Source organism: Dromiciops gliroides, chromosome 2 (assembly GCF_019393635.1).
Source record: "Dromiciops gliroides isolate mDroGli1 chromosome 2, mDroGli1.pri, whole genome shotgun sequence".
Classification (NCBI taxonomy): Eukaryota; Metazoa; Chordata; class Mammalia; order Microbiotheria; family Microbiotheriidae; genus Dromiciops; species Dromiciops gliroides.
The window spans coordinates 186,977,487-186,988,173 of NC_057862.1; the positions used below are offsets into that span (position 1 = coordinate 186,977,487).

Genomic DNA, 10,687 nt, shown 5'->3' on the forward strand with positions numbered 1-10,687 from the left:
TTTCTTTCTTTTTCTTTTCTTTTCTTTTCTTTTCTTTTCTTTTCTTTTCTTTTCTTTTCTTTTCTTTTCTTTTCTTTTCTTTTCTTTTCTTTTCTTTTCTTTTCTTTTCTTTTCTTTTCTTTTCTTCTTCTCCTTCTCCTTCTCCTTCTCCTTCTTCTTCTTCTTTTCTTCTTCTTCTTCCTTTTTTTTTTTTTTGGTGAGGCAATTGGGGTTAAGTGACTTGCCCAGGGTCACCCAGCTAGTAAGTGTTAAGTGGCTGAGGCCAAATTTGAACTCAAGTCCTCCTGACTCCAGGGTCGGTGCTCCACTGTGCCACCTAGCTGCACCCCTGTTTGGGGGGTGTTCTTTTTTTTATAACAATTTGTCTTTTTATTTAGCACTTCAATAAATTATGCCTTAACAGCAAATTTCCAAAGAGGGTACAGACATTCCTTCCTCTGGTGATTTTTGGTCTTCAGGCTTTCCTCGTGCTTATTAAGCCGGCAGCACATGGCACAGGTTTTCTTGGGCCAAAGGTCCAGGGGCTTGTATTTCTTACCCTTATAAAATTTCCTGAGGGTCTCTTTCTGTGTCTCTTTGATGACAATCAGGACTCGGGCAATAGATTTTCGGACAACTCGGATCTTAGATAGCTTGGATGCACCTCCTCCAGTGACCTTAGCCACTTTCGATTGGGAAAGTTCCACCTTTAAATCATCTAACTGTTTAAGTAGCTCCTCCTTCTTCCCCGCAAAGATCCTTGGCCTTGATTTTTGCCATGATCAAAGGTGCCACAGACCACCACCACCAGATCCGAGGAGAGAATTACCTCCCCTTTTCATCAACTGTGCCTATAGTTTATTCGGTTGGTTTGTCTCCTAGGCAGAGGCACTACCATTTACTGTCCTACCATGAGTAAGACTGGTACAATGTAAAGTGGAAAGAATATGTTTTCTTAAGTCCTAAGAACTAACAATGTGTGGCAAGAATCATGCAGTAGAAAGTTCTGGATTTAGAATCAAAGGACATGGATTCAAATCCTGACTCTTCCACTTACAAACTGTGTTACTTTTGGAAAGTTTATATATATATATATTTCTCTGGGCTTTGCTCTCCTCAACAAGAAAAACAAATAACAACAACGATGATAAGAAAACACATATAGCACTTTAAAGTTTGCAAAGGAAAAGAAAGAAGGGAAGATGAATTTTATTTAGCACTATTATTTGCAAGGTACTGTGCTGAGAACTTTGCAAATATTATTTCATTTGATGTTCATAGCAATATTGTGAGTTAGGTACTATTATTTTTCCCATTTTATAGTCGGGGAAAACTGAGGCAGGAAGAGTTTAAGTGACCTGCCTAGGGTCCCACAGGTAGTTAGTGTATGAAGACATATTTGAACTCAGGAAGATCAGTATTCCTGACTCTAGCTCCAACACTCCATTCACTGGGATAATATCTCATTTGATCTTCAAAACAACCCTGTAAGGGGAATGCTATTACTACAATTATCATTTTAAAGATGAGAGAATAGAGGGAGGCCTGTTAAGTGACTTGTTCAGGGTCACACAGATAGTGTTTGAGGCAGGATTTGAACCAAAGTCTTTCTGAATCCAAGTTCAACATATTATACCTTGTGATGCCTAGCTGCCTCTAACTATAAAATTAAAGGGTTGGAATGGATGATTTAGAAATTCATAACACTCTTAAACTTATGATACATGGTTCAAATCCTGCCTCTGAGGCTTTCTACCTTATAACCTTGATCAAATTACTTAACCACAATGGACCTCAGTTTCTTCTTCTCTAAAATAAGAGGGTTGACTCGATTGTCTCTGAAGTCTTTTCCAATTATTAACATGTGATCCTATGAGTCATTCTTTCAGCTATCCTCCACTTATAGCCAAAGCTGAAGAGTCCCCCCTCTTTCCTATCTTGTTGTGGGAAAAATAATGACTGGAGTCAGAAGACCTAGATTTGAAGAGCAACTATGAAATTCTGGACATATTCTAAGTTTTCTGAGCCTAGAAAATGGATCTGATGATAGATTCCCTCTCAGAGGTGTGAATAAAATGTTTTTTCTATATTAATAAATATTTAGTAAATTAATAATAAAACAATTTAATATAAACTTTAAAGTAGTATACCAAAATGTGTTATTATCAATAAAATATGCTTAAGGTAGACATTGGCTATGTTGTCAAAATATACACATTTATAATATATTATGTATAGAGGTATAGATTGACCATATAACTATTATCACATACACATATATACATAGATAGATGATAGGTAGATATAGATATATAGATATATTGTATAAGTGTATGTATGAGAGAGACAGAGACAGAGAGACAGAAGAGAGAAAAACAGAAAGGAGAGAGAAAAGAGAGAGAGATAGAGAGGAGAGGAATATGAGAAATAATTAGTAATAATATCTTAGATTTAGTGTTCTCCTCATGATGGGACATGTTCTCTACATTCAGAAAAAAGAAGTGTGGATTCTGAATGCAGATTGAACCATACTGTTTTTACTTTTTTGGGTTTTTGTGTTTTTGAGTTTTTTCCCCTTTTTAAATTATTTTTCTTTCACAATATGACTAATAGAGGAATACATTTAATGTGATTGTACATATATAACTTATATCAGATTGCTTTCTGTCTTGGGGAGGGTGTGAAGGCAGAACATTTGGAACTCAAAATCTTATGAAAACAAATAATTTTGAAAACTATCTTCACATATGACTGGAAAATAAAATACTTTTATGATTAAAAAAAAGATTTAATGTTCTCTGTTTCTTTTACTTTGCTTCCCTTCTTAATGAGTCTTTCAGATCCTTTCTGAAGGACTTTACTGACAAGATGTAGCCTGCACTAAATGACACCTAGGTGGAAATTATTGTGCTCCAATCATCTTGGGTGAGGTCTCCATTTTTTTCTCAGATGTCTTTTTGACCAAGATTTGAGTGACCTGTCAGGTATCTCAAGACTTCATAACCCACCTCTAATTACATCAGCCAATTGGATTTGATTGCTGTTGACCAATTAGACTTCATTGTTATGTGATTGACCATTTAAAGTAGAAGGGCATATAAACTGTGACTCCACTGTGATTAGGGGTCTTTTATCTAAGAGAAATCACCATTGACCATCCTTTTATTAATAACCTGCTAGCCTATTATTAAAATGATTCAATTATCCAGAGACTATGTCTCTCATACTCTTCTATTTTCAATTCTCACAGGAGAGAAAGTGAGAGAAAGAGAGAGAGAGAGAGAGAGAGAGAGAGAGAGAGAGAGAGAGAGAGAGAAGAGGAGAGAAGAGAGACAGAAAGGTAGCTTGATGTTAATGAATTGTGTAGAGAATGAGTCCTGAAGCCAGTAGATCTTGATTTAAGCTCACCTCTGACACAGACTGACTGTGTGTCCCTGGACAAGTCAGTTAACCTCTGTGTTCTAAGCAATCCTATAAAACAGTAAGTTTTAGAGAAGGCGCCGACTGTAATTGGTAGAGGGATTAAGTATACTAATGAAATCCCAGAGGTAGCAAGTATACTAATGAAGTCCCAGGTATAGTTCCTATCTACAAATACACACATGATATATGTATGATTGTAATATAAAAATATCTTTTTGATCCAGACCTACAATTTCATCAGTGTAAGGAACTTTCCATTAGAAAACTCCTTTTAACGAATACAGACCTTTAAATGATTTGCAATTTATCTTTTAGATAGCTGTTTGGAACAACAATCTAGTAAAAAAATAATTATTTTATCTACTTAACAAAACGAAAAAAATTCAAAGCTCAGTATAGCTGGGTTCCTCCCTGGTCCCCAGGAGCTAAAGCAGTTGACACTCATTTCAAGTCCAAGACTTTCCTGAATGTAATTTCTTCAATCAGAACATGCTAGAGCCATATTATGTTCAGTCCAGTTTAGGCTAAACAAATTTGTCACCACTTAGAATCATAGGATTTTATAATTGGACAATCCCTTAAAAGAGTAACTAGTCTAACTCCATTTTATCAAAGTTATTTGGTGATTTGCAAACTCCTCTGTTGTACACAAAGCTTCCAAACTATCTCCCTAGACTGAATACACATGACTCTACCTCACAACATGTCATGTTCTAGCCAAACTAGCTTACTTACTACTCCCCACACGTAACATTAAACTTCCCTTCTCTTGACTCCCTCCCATGTTTAGAACTCTTTACCACTGCATCTCTGATTTTTGAATCCCCCAGCTACCTATAAGGTCAAATATGACCTCTTATGAAAATATTTGGCAATTTCTCCCCACTGATAGTACTCCCCTCTAAAATAGGTTACTTTAATTTTGTATATATTCTGTATTTACTAGTATATGTACCTTTGACCTATCATATTTTCCCTTCCCCAGTCTCTCAAGGTAAGTACTATTGATTTTTAAAAAAATATATCATACAGAGTTTAGTAGATATTAACAGTTAGGCTATAGTGCTTGGAGTCAGGAAGATCTGAATTCAAATCTTGCCTTTGACCCTTCCTAGCTGTGTAATCTTGGGCACATCACTTAATCTATCCCAGCCTTAGTTTCCTTATTGGCAAAACTGGGATAATTCATAGGGTTGTTGTGAGAATCAAATGACATCAGTTTGCAAAATTTAAAAACACTACGTAAATGCTGGTTATTATTATTATTATTATTATTATTATTAGTGGTAATAATCATAATTATAAGTGCTAGTTGAGTTAAGTTGAAATGCCAAAGGTTATATGGGTAGTAGTGACAGAAATAGGATTAAAATTCAGGTCTTTTCATTCCAAGTGCATTGCTCTTTCCATATCCAGGTAGGAACTAAGGAGGACTTTTCCAGCTTGGTTGAAAGGGGAAGGGATAACAACCAGGGCATGTAACCACCCAAGTACACACCCAAAGGACAACAAACTAAATTGTTGGAAGGTCTGGTGGGGGTGTGTTGTGTGTGCCTGGGGAGGGGGGGAGTTGGTGCGGAAAATGGAAGGGAGTTACAAATACCCTTCAGAAAAGCAAGTCTTCATGCCAAAGAAGTCTGGCTTCCAAGTCCAATTTGGCAAAGTACAGTGAGTGCCTCTGTGACATCATGGGAGGGAAAGGCAGCCAGTTTATCCTGTAAAGATGCCAATGCAAAAGTTGCTTATAGCATAATCAGATAATGAGGGAAAACACGCAGACAGTGATTTTATATGTCTTCTTCCCATAGTAAACCATGGAGGATAAGAGCCATCATTACATTCCAGAAATGACAATGTCAAGCTTAACATTATTTTCTATTCAGGGGGAAAAAAACTAAACCTTTTGGGATGTCAAGTATTTTCATTGTAGAAAGTTAATGTCACTGATAAAGGTTCATGATGCACTCGAAGGTCACTTGTTTGAAGAAGATAAATCAGTTCAACTCCTTCTAGTGTTACTCTTTTTTTTTTTTTTGGTGGGGCAAGGGGGTTAAGTGACTTGCCCAGGGTCACACAGCTAGTAAGTGTCAAGTGTCTGAGGCCAGATTTGAACTCAGGTACTCCTGAATCCAGGGCTGGTTCTTTATCCACTGCACCAACTAGCTGCCCTCAACTCCTTTTAGTGTTATGGATCTGTGTAATAATCTACTCTTAATACTGCCCAGCACAGTGGTACAATGGGGTGAGTATATTTATATTAACTAGAGATTTGGTAAAAACATTTTAAATTAAATTTTTCCCCTCTTTTTCAAGCATGAATTTCTCTTCTGTGCATTAACAGAAACTAGCAAGCTTGTCTACTTCTTTTTAGGTTCCAGTCTTATAGAGGGAATAACTTGGATTCAGGAGATAATTGTTACTTGAGGTTTTTTTCCCCTTGGTCATAGAACAGGAAGATAATACACATCTTTTCTAAGTAATTACCATTAAACTACAAATTGCAGTGATTACTGATTGTTTATGATCTTTATTTTTCAGGTATTCAGTCACATAGGTAGCCCATGTGTTTCTTGGGCACTGGACCCAGTCATAATGGATTCAGCTTTGGTGTGTGTGTGTGTGTGTGTGTGTATGTGTATGTGTATGTATGTGTGTGTGTATGTGTGTATGTGTGTTTTCTTTCGCGAAATATCTCTAGTGCAGATATCCCCACCAATATAAACCCTCATAATATTATCTTGCTAATTTTATGCTCCAACAAAAGGTTCTCAGCTTCACTTTAAACACTCAAGCTAACAAGATAGACACTAGATAAGATTTAAAAAAACATAAAGCATGCTTATATTTCAGTACCTCAACAATAAGGAAATCTCTCCTTCCCTTTATGGAGGGCATAAAATAACTCTCTTTTCTGATGAATAACCACCTTTCCTAAGGAACTCTATAGTCCATATGACTCAGTGTCAGCAAAGGTATCAGTCTGGGTTGCTCCTTGGTATACATGGTTCTCTACTTTTTTTTTCTTTAGTACCAGTAAGGACAAGGACCCATACATTTGCTTCTCCTTGTCATGGTTCTGTCACCATTTCAGCCCCTTCTAGAATTTTCTTCACAGTGCAGGTGGCTCCCTGTGGACACCATTATGTTATTGATCTACTTTCTGGTTCCACATATGGGTCATATTCTCTATCTCTCTTCCTCGTGGTTCATGTGTTTCTTCCTATATCTGATAACATAGCCCTTAATGGGTGTGCACCTCAAGAATTCTACATGGATAAGCGTTACATCCAAAAAAAGTAGGGGGTTACATGCATGCCTGGCATGTTTGCTACATTAGAGGGATTACTTTTTATTTATTCATTCAGCCATTGAATTTATTAAAGCTTAGTTTTCTTTTTAGAAAATATTTTTTCTGACTTCACCTACTAGTGTTAGGCAACTACTACATTTGAGGAAGAGTGAATTATAAACATTAAAGAGTTAATACCTCTAAAATATGTATAGCCTCACAGAAAAAAATACATCATTACCCATTGGATCTAATGATTATTTAAGTAGCATTGTGCAACATGGAAAAAAATTAGATTTGCTGAAGTGAATTTGATTTTTTTTCTCTTAGCAGAATGTTTTCTTCTAAAGTTAATACTTTCTTTGAGGAAATGCTAATATTAAGTGGCAGATATAGCTGGTAATAGGTACAAGAAAACTGTGCTAAATAAAATGCAGGCAGGATAGCAGGATAAATGGTTAAAGGACCTTTACTACTCAGAAAACTGTAGGTGGTTAATCTGTTTCCCCCAAAGGAATGTGCATTTTTCTCATCACAAATACCACGAATAAGGTGACAGTGAGGATATCTATCTTAGAACATGTCTCCTAAAAACTGATGAGAGGCAGGTAGAAAATGGTATTACCCCCTTGATATAAGAAGAATAACAATCACCAAGAATGTAAAAGATTTCTTTTTATTGTTGAGACATGAGAAAAATGTTTTTCTCATCCATCCATTTCTTTCCTTTGACACCACAAGCACGCAAGTTCAGGCCCTCATCATCCTTTGCTTGGGCTGTTGCATTAGACTAATTGGTTTCCCTATATCAAGCCTCTTCTCTTTCCCATGCCCCACCCAGCTTCCAAACTGATATTTCTAAAGAACAGTCTGATTCTGTCACTACCCTGTTCACAATGATTTCCTATTGTCCTAAGATTAAAGACACATTCCTCTGTTTGACTTTACAATCTGGTTCCAACTGGTCTTTCCAAGCTGAACACATATTAACTCTCACTCACACATTTTATGTTCCATCTGAATAAGCTTGTTTGCTGTTCCCCTTATAAAATGGACCATCTCTCATTGTGATGTCTTTGCAAGGATGTCCCCCATTCTTGGAACATTCTCCCTCATTACCTCTGCCTCTTATGTCTTTTAGCTCCCTTTAAGGCTTGACTTGATAAATACCTTCCTGATTCCTTCAATTGTCCTTAATGACTATGTATTTATTTACCTGTGTATATTGATTTACTTATGCATATATACACATGTGTGTATAGTATATTATATATATATATGTATATATATATCTCTATCCATCTATCTATCTCTATCTATCCATCCATCTATCTATCTATCTATCTATCTATCTATCTATCTATCTATCTATCTATCTATCTATCTATCTATCATCTATTTTGTCCCTCCACCTTCAGGAAAAATAAACTCCTTGAGGACAGTCATTTCCATTTTTTTCCCTTTTTATCCCTAGCACCTATAAGTGCCTTTAATAACATTTAATAAATGCTTGTTGAATTAAATTGTTGACAGATTGTAGAATAATGGGGGCATGCTAGGACCTAAAGGAACCTAGATTCCCCAGAAACACTCCAATAAAATTTAAATGTACCAATAACTAGCAAAATAAGGAGACACAACTTTAGATTCTTCCACTCAATCCAGGGGTACACAGAAAGAAAAATAGTGAGTCCTGCTGAAATCTTGAAGTAAACAAACCTGAGTAAGTCAAAACTAGATAGGAAGTAGCCCAGCTGCATCCAGCAAGAAAAGGGGCACCTAGAACTTAATAAAGAGAACTCTAGGGGAAAAAATGACACTCTGGGGTAATCTGAAGCCAACATGGCAGGAACTCAACATGGGAACAGCTACAGCATCCCAAGAGGGATAAAGGAACTCAATCAGAGTCCAATGAAATGATGTCCCAGGAGTCCTGAAAAAAGAGATAGGCCCATGGTAGGAATCTAATGTGGTAGCAATCTCAGAAAACCCAAAGGCCAGCAGCAAAGGGGAAAGACTCCAGGAAAAGTCTAAATGGGGGGAGGCAGCCAGGGGGTGGATTAGAACTCTATGGCAAGGGGGAACCTAGGTGGTTCAGTGAATAGAACACTAGCCTTAAAGTCAGGATGACCTGGGTTCAAATCTGACCTCAGAAACTTGACACTTACTAGCTGTGTGACCCTGGGCAAGTCACTTAACCCCAATTGCCTCACAAAAAGAACTCTATGGCAAAAGGAAGGAAAAAAGCAGAACTCCACAGTGAAACAGTCCTGGGTCTCCTTGGGGTCATGGTGGTGGTCATTGAGCTAATCTTGGCCAACACACTCAGGACCAGACAGGGGTGATACATTCAATTCAGAAGTGCAGGACCAGAGAATGATGCAAGTAGAGACTTTCCCCAACTGAGACACTGACTCTACTGAGATTAGAAAAATAAGGAAAACACTGAATACTGGAGTACTTGGAAGAAATGAAAAATAGATTCAAAATAGAATTGCTAATTCACAGAGCAGCTGACACAATTACCCCAAAACAGCAATAAAACAACTCCTGGAGCAGCAAAACCCAGAAAAAAGATGGGCTGAGATTATTCTCTAGCCAAAGACAGTTTAGAAAGGGCTATGCTGGGCTGCAAGAAGAGTACAACTCAATGATTACACCAATACAGACCCCAGGCATGCTGCACCAGAGAAACTTAACCCTGGCCTCCAAATCAGCTGCAGCACTGGCATCTTATGGAACTAAGATAATGGTCAGGTGAGAGGACTAAATGGTTGGCCAGGGGGGTGGAAATACAGGGGTGTCTGGGGGACCTAAGGAGGAATAAGGCTATTCCACCCCAGTAGGGAACCAGGAAGAAATCCTAAGCAGCAGGAGGCCAAGGTGGGGGAGGAGCTCAAGCTCATCAGAACAAAGAACCACCACAGCAAACAAAGTTCTGCTGGCTGCTTAATTAGCAAGTCGGCTTGAAGTTATCTTCAGACCAGAGAACAGTCCAGGCAAGAGAAAAACCTGCCCTCCCTCAAACTGAAACACCTGGGACCCTCTGAAGCTTGGGACAGTATAGCTTGGAAATAGGACCCCACTGTAAGAGGGAGTTAAAAATCTGGGACTAGATTTGGGCTCAGGGTCTCCTGGGTCGAGGGCTGGTGCTTTGTCCACTGTGCCACCTAGATAACCCATGATGACATCTTTAAAATAAAGTTAATGGGTAAGAGGAATGCACTGGAAGAAAGGGAAAGGGAGAGGTAGGCTGGGGAGTAGTAGCTCACATAAAAGAAACAAGAAAAAGCTTATAGAGGGGAGGGGAAGAGGGGGAAGGAGTGGGGGAGTGAGTAAACCTTACTATCATCAGAATTGGCTCAAAGAGGGCATAGCATACATTCTCAAGTGGGTATAGAAATATATTTTGCCCTGAGGGAAAGTGGGAGGGGAAGGAGATAAGGGGGGGAGAGGGGAAGGAAGGAAGGGCAGATTGGGAGACAAAGCAGTAAAAAGCAAAACACTTCCGAGGAATATGAAGATGTTCTGCATAACTGCACATGTATGACTTATATTGAATTACTTGATTTCATAGGGAGGATTGAGGAAGGAGGAAGAAAAATTTAGAACACAGAATTAGCTCAAAGACCTTAATCTCATCATAGTTGGCTCAAGGAGGGAATAACACACACACACACACACACACACACACACACACACACACACACAATTGGGAGGAGTAATCTATCTAACCCTACAAGAAAGTAGGAGGGGAAGAGGATAAGGAGGGAAGGATGAAAGAAGGGAGGGCAGAGTTGGGCAGGGGACAGTCAGAAGCAAAACACTTTGAGGAGGAATAGGGTAATAAAAGATAGAAAATAGAGCAAATATCATGGGAAGGGAATAGGATGGAGGGAAATGGTTATGATGATTGATTGATTATAAGGGCAAAACATATGGTACCTACTATGCTGGACTATTGTGAAGAAAATTCTTTGTCAAGTTTAAGGTACT

At 38.1% G+C, this 10,687-nt stretch overlaps 1 pseudogene; it reads right to left on the reverse strand.

Annotated features, from left to right (window-relative positions):
• Positions 1–389: 389 nt before the first annotated feature.
• Positions 390–759, reverse strand: LOC122743960 (annotated as a pseudogene).
• Between the last annotated feature and the right edge of the window lie 9,928 nt (positions 760–10,687).